Raw genomic sequence first — 12,454 nt, 5'->3', positions numbered from 1 at the left:
GCCCCTTGGTACCAATTGAGCATCATTGCAACGCCACAGCCTACCTGAGTATTGTTGCTGACCATGTCCATCCCTTTATGACCACAATGTACCCAACATCTGATGGCTACTTTCAGCAGGATAATGCACCATGTCATAAAGCTCGAATCATCTCAGATTGGTTTCTTGAACATGACAATGAGTTCACTGTACTCAAATGGCCTCCTCAGTCACCAGATCTCAATCCAATAGAGCATCTTTGGGATGTGGTGGAACGGGAGATTCGCATCAGGGATGTGCAGCCGACAAATCTGCGCCAACTGTGTGATGCCATCATGTCAATATGGTCCAAAATCTCTGAGGAATGCTTCCAGCACCTTGTTGAATCTCTGCCACGAAGAATTGAGGCAGTTCTGAAGGCAAAAGGGGGTCCAACCCGTTACTAGCATGGTGTACCTAATAAAGTGGCCAGTGAGTGTATATATATACAGTGGGGAAAAAAAGTATTTAGTCAGTCAGCAATAGTGCAAGTTCCACCACTTAAAAAGATGAGAGGCATCTGTAATTTACATTATAGGTAGACCTCAACTATGGGAGACAAACTGAGAAAAAAAAATCCAGAAAATCACATTGTCTGTTTTTTTTTTAATTTTATTTGCATATTATGGTGGAAAATAAGTATTTGGTCAGAAACAAAATTTAATCTCAATACTTTGTGATATATCCTTTGTGGCAATGACAGAGGTCAAACGTTTTCTGTAAGTCTTCACAAGGTTGCCACACACTGTTGTTGGTATGTTGGCCCATTCCTCCATGCAGATCTCCTCTAGAGCAGTGATGTTTTTGGCTTTTCGCTTGGCAACACGGACTTTCAACTCCCTCCAAAGGTTTTCTATAGGGTTGAGATCTGGAGACTGGCTAGGCCACTCCAGGACCTTGAAATGCTTCTTACGAAGCCACTCCTTCATTGCCCTGGCGGTGTGCTTTGGATCATTGTCATGTTGAAAGACCCAGCCACGTTTCATCTTCAATGCCCTTGCTGATGGAAGGAGGTTTGCACTCAAAATCTCACGATACATGGCCCCATTCATTCTTTCATGTACCCGGATCAGTCGTCCTGGCCCCTTTGCAGAGAAACAGCCCCAAAGCATGATGTTTCCACCACCATGCTTTACAGTAGGTATGGTGTTTGATGGATGCAACTCAGTATTCTTTTTCCTCCAAACACGACAAGTTGTGTTTCTACCAAACAGTTCCAGTTTGGTTTCATCAGACCATAGGACATTCTCCCAAAACTCCTCTGGATCATCCAAATGCTCTCTAGCAAACTTCAGACGGGCCCGGACATGTACAGGCTTAAGCAGTGGGACACGTCTGGCACTGCAGGATCTGAGTCCATGGTGGCGTAGTGTGTTACTTATGGTAGCCCTTGTTACATTGGTCCCAGCTCTCTGCAGTTCATTCACTAGGTCCCCCCGCGTGGTTCTGGGATTTTTGCTCACCGTTCTTGTGATCATTCTGACCCCACGGGGTGGGATTTTGCGTGGAGCACCAGATCGAGGGAGATTATCAGTGGTCTTGTATGTCTTCCATTTTCTAATTATTGCTCCCACAGTTGATTTCTTCACTCCAAGCTGGTTGGCTATTGCAGATTCAGTCTTCCCAGCCTGGTGCAGGGCTACAATTTTGTTTCTGGTGTCCTTTGAAAGCTCTTTGGTCTTCACCATAGTGGAGTTTGGAGTCAGACTGTTTGAGGGTGTGCACAGGTGTCTTTTTATACTGATAACAAGTTTAAACAGGTGCCATTACTACAGGTAATTAGTGGAGGAAAGAGGAGACTCTTAAAGAAGAAGTTACAGGTCTGTGAGAGCCAGAAATCTTGATTGCTTGTTTCTGACCAAATACTTATTTTCCACCATAATATGCAAATAAAATGAAAAAAAAACAGACAATGTGATTTTCTGGATTTTTTTTTCTCAGTTTGTCTCCCATAGTTGAGGTCTACCTATGATGTAAATTACAGACGCCTCTCATCTTTTTAAGTGGTGGAACTTGCACTATTGCTGACTGACTAAATACTTTTTTTCCCCACTGTATATATATACACGTGTGTCTCTATGACATGTATATATATATTGTATTCTATGTGCCAATATCTATTCTTTCGTTTCTTTATTTAACCTGTCAGTGTGATTTTACTGTATTGCTGAATGAATTGCCGGCTTTTTGTAAAGGACACCGGTTGCGATTTTATCGCAAGTCACACATCTGGTCCGTTTGTAATCCGATTTTTTATCGCACCCATAGACTTGCATTGGTGAATCCGATCCGAAAATCGGTGACAATCGCAGCATGCTGTGATTGTCTCGGTCCGAGGAAACGTTCCGATAAAAAAAAAAAAAATCGGATGATGGGAGCTGCCCCTTAGAATAACATTGGGACGAATGCAATGCGATTTTTTTATCGCATTGCATTCGTCCAAATTTTTTGCTAGTGTGACTCCAGCCTTACCCTTGCAAAAGTTAAAAAAAATTAGGTCTAAATGAAAATTTTTGTGAAAGAAAAGTAAATGTTTATTTTTTCCTTCCACATTCCAAAAATTCCTGTAAAGCACCTGAAGGGTTAATAAACTTTTTTAATGTGGTTTTGAGCAATTTGAGGGGTGCAGTTTTAAGAACGGTGTCATTTTTGGGTATTTTCTGTCCTATAGACCCCTCAAAGTCATTTTAAATGTGAGGTAGTCGCTAAAAAAAAATGTTTTTGCAAATTTTGTTGTAAAAATGAGAAATCACTGGTGAAATCACTGGTCAACTTTTAACTCTTATAACTTCCTAACAAAAAAAATTGTGGTGATGTAATGTAGACATGTGGGAAATGTTATTTATTAACTATTTTGAGCGATATGACTCTCTGATTTAAGGGCATAAAAATTAAAAGTTTAAAAATTATGCAATTTTCAAAATTTTTTGCCAAATTTCCATTTTTTTCAGAAATAAGCGCAAGTCATGTCAAAGAAATTTTAACACTATCATAAAGTGCATTATGTCACAATAAAACAGTCTCAGACTCACCAGGATCTGTTGAAGTGTTCCAGAGTTATTACCTCATAAAGTGACTGTGGGCAGAATTGTAAAAATTGACCTGGTCATTAATGTGAAAACAGGCTTCATCTCAAATGGGTTATGGCTAGTGTTGAGCATTCCGATACCGCAAGTATCGGGTATCGGCCGATACTTGCTGTATCGGAATTCCGATACCGACTTCCGATATTTTTTCAATATCGGAATTCGGCATCGGAATCGGAAGTTCAAAGTTGATTGACAGACTGACGTCATCATGATGCGCGGTGTGTGCGCATCATGATGCGCCGTCATTTCGGGCCTTCCGGGGGTCTCTGCCGGCCTGCCGGGGGGCTGTGCCGGCCTGCCGGGGGGCTGTGTGGACTGCCCGGGGTCTGTACCGGCCTGCCGGGGGGCTGTGCCGGCCTGCCGGTGGTCTGTGCACCCTGTGGGGGTCTGTACCGGCCTGCCGGGGGGCTGTGCCGGCCTGCCGGTGGTCTGTGCACCCTGTGGGGGTCTGTACCGGCCTGCCGGGGGGCTGTGCCGGCCTGCCGGGGGGCTGTGCACCCTGTGGGGGTCTGTACCGGCCTGCCGGGGGGCTGTGCCGGCCTGCCGGGGGGCTGTGCTGATGTCCGGGGGTCTGTGCAAGCATCGTCCGATGGGACTACAAGTCCCATCGGGCGATGCCTGCTACCATGACAGTGATTGACACATTAGCCAATGATGGGACAGTAGTAGTCCCATCATCCGGCTAATGTGTTAAATGTTAAAAAAAAAAAAAAAAAAAATACTACATACATACTACATGCATGCTACATACATACTACATGCTACATACATACTACATGCATGCTACATACATACTACATGCATGCTACATACATACTACATGCATGCTACATACATACTACATGCATGCTACATACATACTACATACATACTACATGCATGCTACATGCATACTACATGCATGCTACATGCATACTACATGCATGCTACATACATACTACATGCTACATACATACCACATACATACTACATACATACTACATACATACTACATACATACTACATATATACTACATACATACCACATACATACTACATACATGCTACATACATACTACATATATACTACATGCATGCTACATACATACTACATATATACTACATGCATGCTACATACATACTGCATGCTACATGCATGCTACATACATACTACATACATACTACATGCTACATACATACCACATATATACTACATACATACAATACATTCATACAATACATACATAGACATACAGTACATATAACATAGAGTAACATACTTACCAATACTTGTCACATTGTTCCCCGAAGCCATTGTCTTTTCCGGAATAAATATTAACATAACAAACCACAAAAATACTCACCCACGATCCGAAGCAGTCCACGAGTGTGTCCCACGACGATCTTGGGTAGAGAACTGCAGCATCAGATGATGCTGCCGTTCTCTACGGGCTCCAGGAATCCAATGACGGAAGGTAGGTATCCTTCCGCACTGTATTCCTCCGCCACTTAAAAAAAAAGTCCCTAGTCTCACTTTATGCCATTGCTGCGTGGGAAATTCCCACACAGCAATGGCATAAAGTGAGACTAGGGACTTTTTTTTTTAAGTGGCGGAGGAATACAGTGCAGAAGGATACCTACCTTCCGTCATTGGATTCCTACAGCCCGTAGAGAACGGCAGCATCAGCTGATGCTGCAGTTCTCTACCCAAGATCGTCGTGGGACACACTCGTGGACTGCTTCGGATCGTGGGTGAGTATTTTTGTGGTTTGTTATGTTAATATTTATTCCGGAAAAGACAATGGCTTCGGGGAACAATGTGACAAGTATTGGTAAGTATGTTACTCTATGTTATATGTACTGTATGTCTATGTATGTATTGTATGAATGTATTGTATGTATGTAGTATATATGTGGTATGCATGTAGCATGTAGTATGTATGTAGTATGTATGTAGCATGCATGTAGTATATATGTAGTATGTATGTAGCATGTAGTATGTATGTAGCATGCATGTAGTATATATGTAGTATGTATGTAGCATGTAGTATGTATGTAGTATGTATGTAGCATGCATGTAGTATATATGTAGTATGTATGTAGCATGTACTATGTATGTAGCATGCATGTAGTATATATGTAGTATGTATCATGTAGTATGTAGCATGCATGTAGTATATATGTAGTATGTAGCATGTAGTATGTATGTAGCATGCATGTAGTATGTATGTAGCATGCATGTAGTATGTATGTGGTATGTATGTAGCATGTAGTATGTATGTAGCATGCATGTAGTATATATGTGTTATGTATGTAGCATGTAGCATGCATGTAGCATGCATGTAGCATGCATGTAGTATGTATGTAGTATGTATGTAGTATATATGTGGTATGTATGTAGCATGTAGTATGTATGTAGCATGCAGTATGTATGTAGCATGCATGTAGTATATATGTAGTATGTATGTTGCATGTAGTATTTATGTAGTATGAATGTAGCATGTATGTAGTATATATGTAGTATGTATGTTGCATGTAGTATGAATGTAGCATGTATGTAGTATGTAGTATGAATGTAGCATGTATGTAGTATGCATGTTGTATGTATGTAGCATGTAATTTTTTTTTTTTTTTTTTACATTTAACACATTAGCCGGATGATGGGACTACTACTGTCCCATCATTGGCTAATGTGTCAATCACTGTCATGGTAGCAGGCATCGCCCGATGGGACTTGTAGTCCCATCGGACGATGCCTGCACAGACCCCCGAAGCCTGCACAGCCCACCGGCAGGCCGGCACAGCCCACCGGCAGGCCGGCACAGCCCCCCGGAGCCTGCACAGCCCCCCGGCAGGCCGGCACAGCCCCCCGGAGCCTGCACAGCCCCCCGGCAGGCCGGCACAGCCCCCCGGCAGGCCGGCACAGCCCACCGGAGCCTGCACAGACCACCGGCAGGCCGGCACAGACCACCGGAGCCTGCACAGACCCCCTGGCAGGCCGGCACAGCCCCCCGAAAGGCCCGTACAGACCCCAGAGAGGCTGTACAAGGGCAGGAAAGGGTTTTTCTTATTCCGATACCGGAAGTCCCATAGACTTGAATGGGACTTCCGGTATCGGAATCGGCGATACCGATACTTTTTTTAAAGATCGGCCGATACCATCCGATACGATACTTTGAAGTATCGGACGGTATCGCTCAACTCTAGTTATGGCCAGAAGAAATGCCACATCAGCATTTTTTAAAATTTTCTCCCAGTTTGCATTTGAATCATTTAATTGTTTTGTGAAATATTTAACAGTTGATGCATTGGTTATGTTGACTCTCAAGTAACTAAAACCAGCTAATACTGCAGACATGATCTTTGTGAATGCATTTGATATCTCCAGAGTTGTTTAATTTTTATGACAGATTGAAGATAGTTAGATTTCTGTCTGAACAAAAGCTGAATTCTTCCAATTTTGCCTTGAAATTTCAACAACAATTCTAATAGTTATATGTATATCGTAGCAGTGGTAAATCAAAAGAATATAGATATAGTTCCATTGCCAAGAGGAAGAACCAACAGGTACAAAATGTGTAGGCTGCTGTCTACCAAGCATCTAAATGTTTGTACATTTGCAATGATATGCTTTTAGAGAGAACCTGTTGCCATGATTTAGTAATATAAAGTAAAGATATGGCTGTAATGGTGCTCTAATATTAGTAGTATTATTTTTATTGTATTGATTATACTGATACCTTTGGTGAAGATAGCTGCTTTGCTGTTCTTCTGTAATCAGAATTTGAAGTTCTCTTCTAATTAGGTCTTCTCCTTGTCTGTGATTCCCCAGCCCTTACGCCTGCCACGGGTCTGTGATTCCCCGAACCCTCCACCGACTTCTGGTCTCTGAATGACATGCCTCTACTGAGATTTCAGAGGAGAAAGGTCATTTACAGACCATAGGCAGGCACAGGGGCTGGGTAATCACAAATAGCAAAAAAGCCCCAGTACACAGCCCGGCCCCTGTGCACCAATATCTAATTATCAGAAAACTCATGATAAAATCATGATAAAAGAAGAACAACAAATCAGATTTATTTTCCAAAGATATCAATATAATCTGTATTACAGCGCCATTATAGCTATATCTTTACGTTACATTACAAAATTGTGCTGGCAGTTTCCTATAGGGGGCTTTACACATAGCAATATCGCTAGCAATATCGCTAAAGCGTCACCGATTTTGTGACGCAGCAGCGATATTGCTAGCGATATCGCTACATGTGATACTTACCTCCGACCGGCTCCCCCGCTGGCTATCGCTGATGACGCGAGATTGTCCAGGTCCATTTCTCGTCGGCTGCTTCCTGCTGGGCTTCCTGCTGGTGCCGCCGCGTCATCGCCGCATCTGAAAGGTAAGTAACGACCGCTGCTGTGTCGCTATGTTGCTGGTGAGATCTGCCTGTTTGGCAGCTCACTAGCGACCAGTTAGCGATGCACCAGTGATCCTGACCAGGTCATATCGTGGTCGGGATCGCTGGTGCATCGCTAAATGTAAAGGGGGTTTATGAATTCCTATGAAAACAAATTGTCTCTCCAAGCTAGAAGGTTCCTTTACACTTAGATAAATGATGTAAGATAGATGGAAAGTTAATGATAAGCTTATCTGACATTATCCAACTCCTGCGGTTTTTGTCCTGATGAAGAGGTCCTGCGTGGCCTTGAAATGTGTTGACCCTGTAAGCCTGTTTTATTAATAAATTTTATCCTTTGGAAACCATTGTGGATTCATCAGCAGCAGCGCAGGTGTCACATCTCCCTCCTGATCTTTTCACACTGTTTGGTCCTTCTAGTGACCAATGTCCTTGCAGCAGCTATCTATGTCATGCCAATTAAATGTTACTTTATAACAACTATATAGGTGAGTGGATCCCTTTCCTTGCCACCTTTTTGATACCAGTAAAGACCATATTACACTTTCTTTCTTTCCCAGTTTCGTTGTTTGCATTTTCTTATTCCTATAGTTTCTTAGATTGCTTACAGCAAGGCTATAAGGTAATGTATTTGAAAAGCAATATATAGCAAGCTGTTGACTGAAGAAACTTCTGGAATGCCCTGACTTAACAAATTATCCAAAAAATATCCAAAAAAAAGGATCTTATTGGCTTCTAAAAGTTAACACCAATATCTTTTCTTCATATTTATGACCGGTATGAGAATATAATTTATGTAAAGTAAAGTTTTTCTGATAATTTTTAGGTGAAATTGCCTTCAATGTGGAGGATTTTAGAATATAGTAATAACGAATGCATTGAATTATTTCAATCACCTTCGATACAAAGTTCTAATCTTTTAGTCAAAGAGAAACTTTCTTACTCTCTCCATCTATGTTACATTTATCACGCTATGGCTGCACCTACGTTTCTTTAAAATGACGAGCCTGATCGTTGTACAGAACACATCCCCTGAATAAACCATGGCTCGCTGCGATATTAACATGCATGCCATGAAATGCAACTGTCTCTCAAGGTTTGCTCTTGGAATGTGATTTAATGTGTCAGTTATGAAACCTGCTCAGGCTGAGTTCGATTAGCATGATAATGAAGCTTATGCAGCATCCTCCTTTCCCTCAAAGGATCTACCATGTGTTTCAGCTGCTTCTTCAACAAGTACCACTTTACAATGAACCGAAAAACACTTTTGTTTAGAATTTAGGCACAAATGGGGGGGGGGGGTAATTGGCTTTTTTGCTGCCTGCTAATGTGGCAGCGCTATCCTTGGTGACAATGGAGAATAATGTCAGCAGATCAGGTTTGTATCCTTTACACTGTTGCAGAACGGAGAGATGAGAAGATGCATTCCATCACTGGAATTATCCTAACTGTACTCTTAACAGGTAATGAATTCATGGCTCAGAGGTGCTCAAGTGAGACATAATGGATTATGCTGCACAAGTAAGGCTATCATTAGTATCTTCATACCAGGTGTTAATATCCGCAGTATATCGTCATTACTCAAATGACTCTACAGAGGAATGCAAGAAAAATCCCCCAAGAGAGGATCAACAAGCCCTAACTTAACAGTGACAGTAATTATGACATAAGTGGGTATATGTGGCATACTGAAGTATCAAATTAGATTAGAACTGTTTTCATCTGACTTTCCTTTACAAGAATATTTTGAAAATTTGTATGTGAATTCAAGGAAAAAAAATCAAATTGTGAAATTGAATTACTAAAGGAAGATATAATCTGTAAAAATTGATAAATATTACCATTTCTAAATGCAGTTGACAAAACTTCATCAGATAATTTTCACAAAAATGAAACAGAGAAAGAGCTTCTGTGTTGGTCAGAATTGCCTAATTGTACCTCTCAGCCTTCCACTTTTACTTAAGAATTTACATTCACGATGCTTTTAGTTTCTTCTTTTGATATTTGATATAGGACTCTAAAAAAAAATGGCAACTTCATTAGCATCATTGCAAGCAAGGGTGTACTGCAGCACAGCCCCCACACACCTTAGGTAGATGTTGGGCAAATGTTGGATCATCAGATTATTCAACTAACATTTATCTCTCTCGACTCTCCAAAAGAGAAGCCAGTCGCGCATTACTGTGTTCTCTAGAAATACTTATTTACTGGAGGCGTAGTGTAAAATCACTGCAGGAGCCGACAGGATAGAAAAGATGGATTACATATAGTAAATACGCAAAGAGTAGGTAGATACATAGATGACTGTGACAGCTACAATTAGTATAGTGCATGTGCAGCTTACTTTACATGTATTTAATTAATTAAATACTATTTTTCTGAAAAAAATGGTGTGAGCTCCTGCACAATTTTTGTAACTAGCAGAGGGAAAGCTGATGGCTGGGGGCTGGTGTTTACAGCCTGGGAAGGGTGTAATACCCATGCACCTTCCTAGGCTATTAATATCAGCTTACAACTGTTTACTTAGCCTTTACTGGCTATTAAAATGGGGGACCCTTAAAAAAATGACATAGGGTCCCTCTATAATTAATAACCAGCGAAAGCTATGCGGACAGCTGTGGATTGATATTAATTGCCTAGAAAGGAGCCATGGATACTGCCCCCCAGGTTAAATACATTAGCTCTCAGATGACCCAAAAAAGGCGCATCTCTAAGATGCGCCAATCCTGGCACTTTGTCTTGCTCTTCCCACTTGCCCTGTAGTGGTGGCAAGTGGGGTGATAGTTCGGGGGGTGGATGCCATCTTTGTATTGTCAGGTAACATCAAGCCCCGAGGTTAGTAATGGAAAGGCGTCAATAAGACGTCCCAATAGTCACATTGTATGAAAACACAGATACCCAGAAAAAGTCCTTTCATTTAATGAAATACACAGATGCCTTTATTAATCTTAAATAAACCATACTGATGACCTCACCTATTCTACTGATGCCCTCATTATCTGCAAAAGAAGTAAAAAAAGCAACAATATTCCTCATCTTTCCGCGGAGATGCTTTTAATCCATTTGTCCTAAAAGGGGCTAGCATGAGAAATTTCCCCTGCTTGCAGTGCCATCATGGCCAATGAACTCACTTCACCTTTCTGACATCAATACGAGCGTCGTGGGAAAATTTCCCACAGTGCTCGCACTGACGTCACATAGGTGAAGAGAGTTAATTGGCAGTGAATTTGCAGGACCTGTCTGATGGCACCTTGAGCAGGAGAAATTTCTCATGCTCGCAGTGCCCTCAGACAGGGAATATCAGTTTTTCTTTTCTTTTTGTTTTATTACAGGATAACAAGGGCTTTGATGGAATTAGGTGTTGGGTGAGTATAGCGGTGTTTGTTATTTTAAATAAAAAGGAAAACAGTGTTTAGTCTTATTTCTAATAAAGGACTTTATTCTGGCTGTGTCTTTATTTACCATGTAACTAGAGAATTAGTAATGGAGAGGTGTCTTATAGACACCTCTCCATTACTAAGCGTAGGCTTGATGTCACCTTTGTATTATCAGGTGACACCAAGCCCTCAAATATGAACCCAACTTACCACCGCTACAGAGCAAGTGGGAAGAGCCAGGCAAAGCACCAGCATTGGCGTATCTAATAAATGCACCTTTTCTGGCCAGCTGCAGGCTGCTCTTTTTGGGCTGGAAGGGGGCCTATATCCATGGCCCCTTACCAGCCTGAGAATATCAGCCCCCAACTTTGAGCTTTAGTAAGGCTTGTTGTCAAAACTTGTGGGGACCCCAAGCCATTTTTTTAATGATTTATTTAAAAAATTAAAAACACGTTGTAGGGACCCCTCTATTCTTCATAATTAGCCTTGCTGAAGCTGACAGCTGAGGGTTGCAGCCCCAGCTGCGAGTTTTGCCTGGCTGGTTATCAAAAATACAGGGGTATCCAAGCAGGTTTTTTTTTTAAATTATTTATTTACATCGCAGGAGCTGCTGATGAATAGTTCCATCTGTCGCTCCTGCTCTTACTGTCATTAGCGGCAGCAGGTGTCAGCTGATGGGAGCAGTAGTCCCATCAGCTGACATCAGCAACCGGAGGTAAACTTTATACATCTGATCACAGCTGAGCGTGAGCGCTAACGCTGTCTTTGACAGTGTGGGAACCACGGCTCTCAGAACGGCGGGGATGATTTCACCGCCGATCAGAAGTACTACGCTAGTGTTTCCCACACTATCACACTGCATGGGAAACATCGGCTTTTGTGCTGTGTATGTTCGGCTATATTCAGAGATTAAATTGACGATTAAATAAGCGAACATTGTAAATTCGGCAATCGTAAGCTGAACCAAATGTTGAAATATTCACTCATCTCTATTTACAAGTATGTAGTCTCATAGAGTGAATGCAAACTTGAAGCCTAGGCTGGACAACCCCTTTAAGCTTACACAACTGTATTGAATTGAAATATTACAAAAGTCAGGCCAACAGTTATATAAAACTGCAATCTGTCAATGAACTACACTCTACAAGCTTGTGTAAAAAATAGATAGGGAATCTGGATGCAATTGATGTTATTTTCAGAATATCAGTATTGTTTTAAAATATTCCTATTTGTGCAATTCATAATATATTATCCAAGGTTCATATTGCACTGGAGTAACCTTTACGTAAAGTATTGTACACTAACCTAAAGTATCTTATTTCCCCGAGTCTTCTACATTTTTAGTAAGAGACGTGGGTTCATTTTGTTAAATTGTTTAAACCTCTATTTCCAGCCAAATCGTGAACTTATAGCACCCGACGATTGTTTGGGAAAATATATTGTAGGGAATAAGTGTAGATATAATGGATTTTATCCCCATGACAATTCTAGTTATTATTTGGTGCAGATAGGTAATGATTGAATGTTTAATTTAGAACACAGTTTTTAACTGTACCTCAGTGTATTGGTCTATTAT

This window comes from Dendrobates tinctorius, unplaced genomic scaffold (assembly GCF_039654945.1).
Source record: "Dendrobates tinctorius isolate UK_male_01 unplaced genomic scaffold, ASM3965494v1 ptg000069l, whole genome shotgun sequence".
Classification (NCBI taxonomy): Eukaryota; Metazoa; Chordata; class Amphibia; order Anura; family Dendrobatidae; genus Dendrobates; species Dendrobates tinctorius.
The sequence above is the reverse complement of the archived record's forward strand: the minus strand, read 5'-3'. Positions refer to the sequence as shown.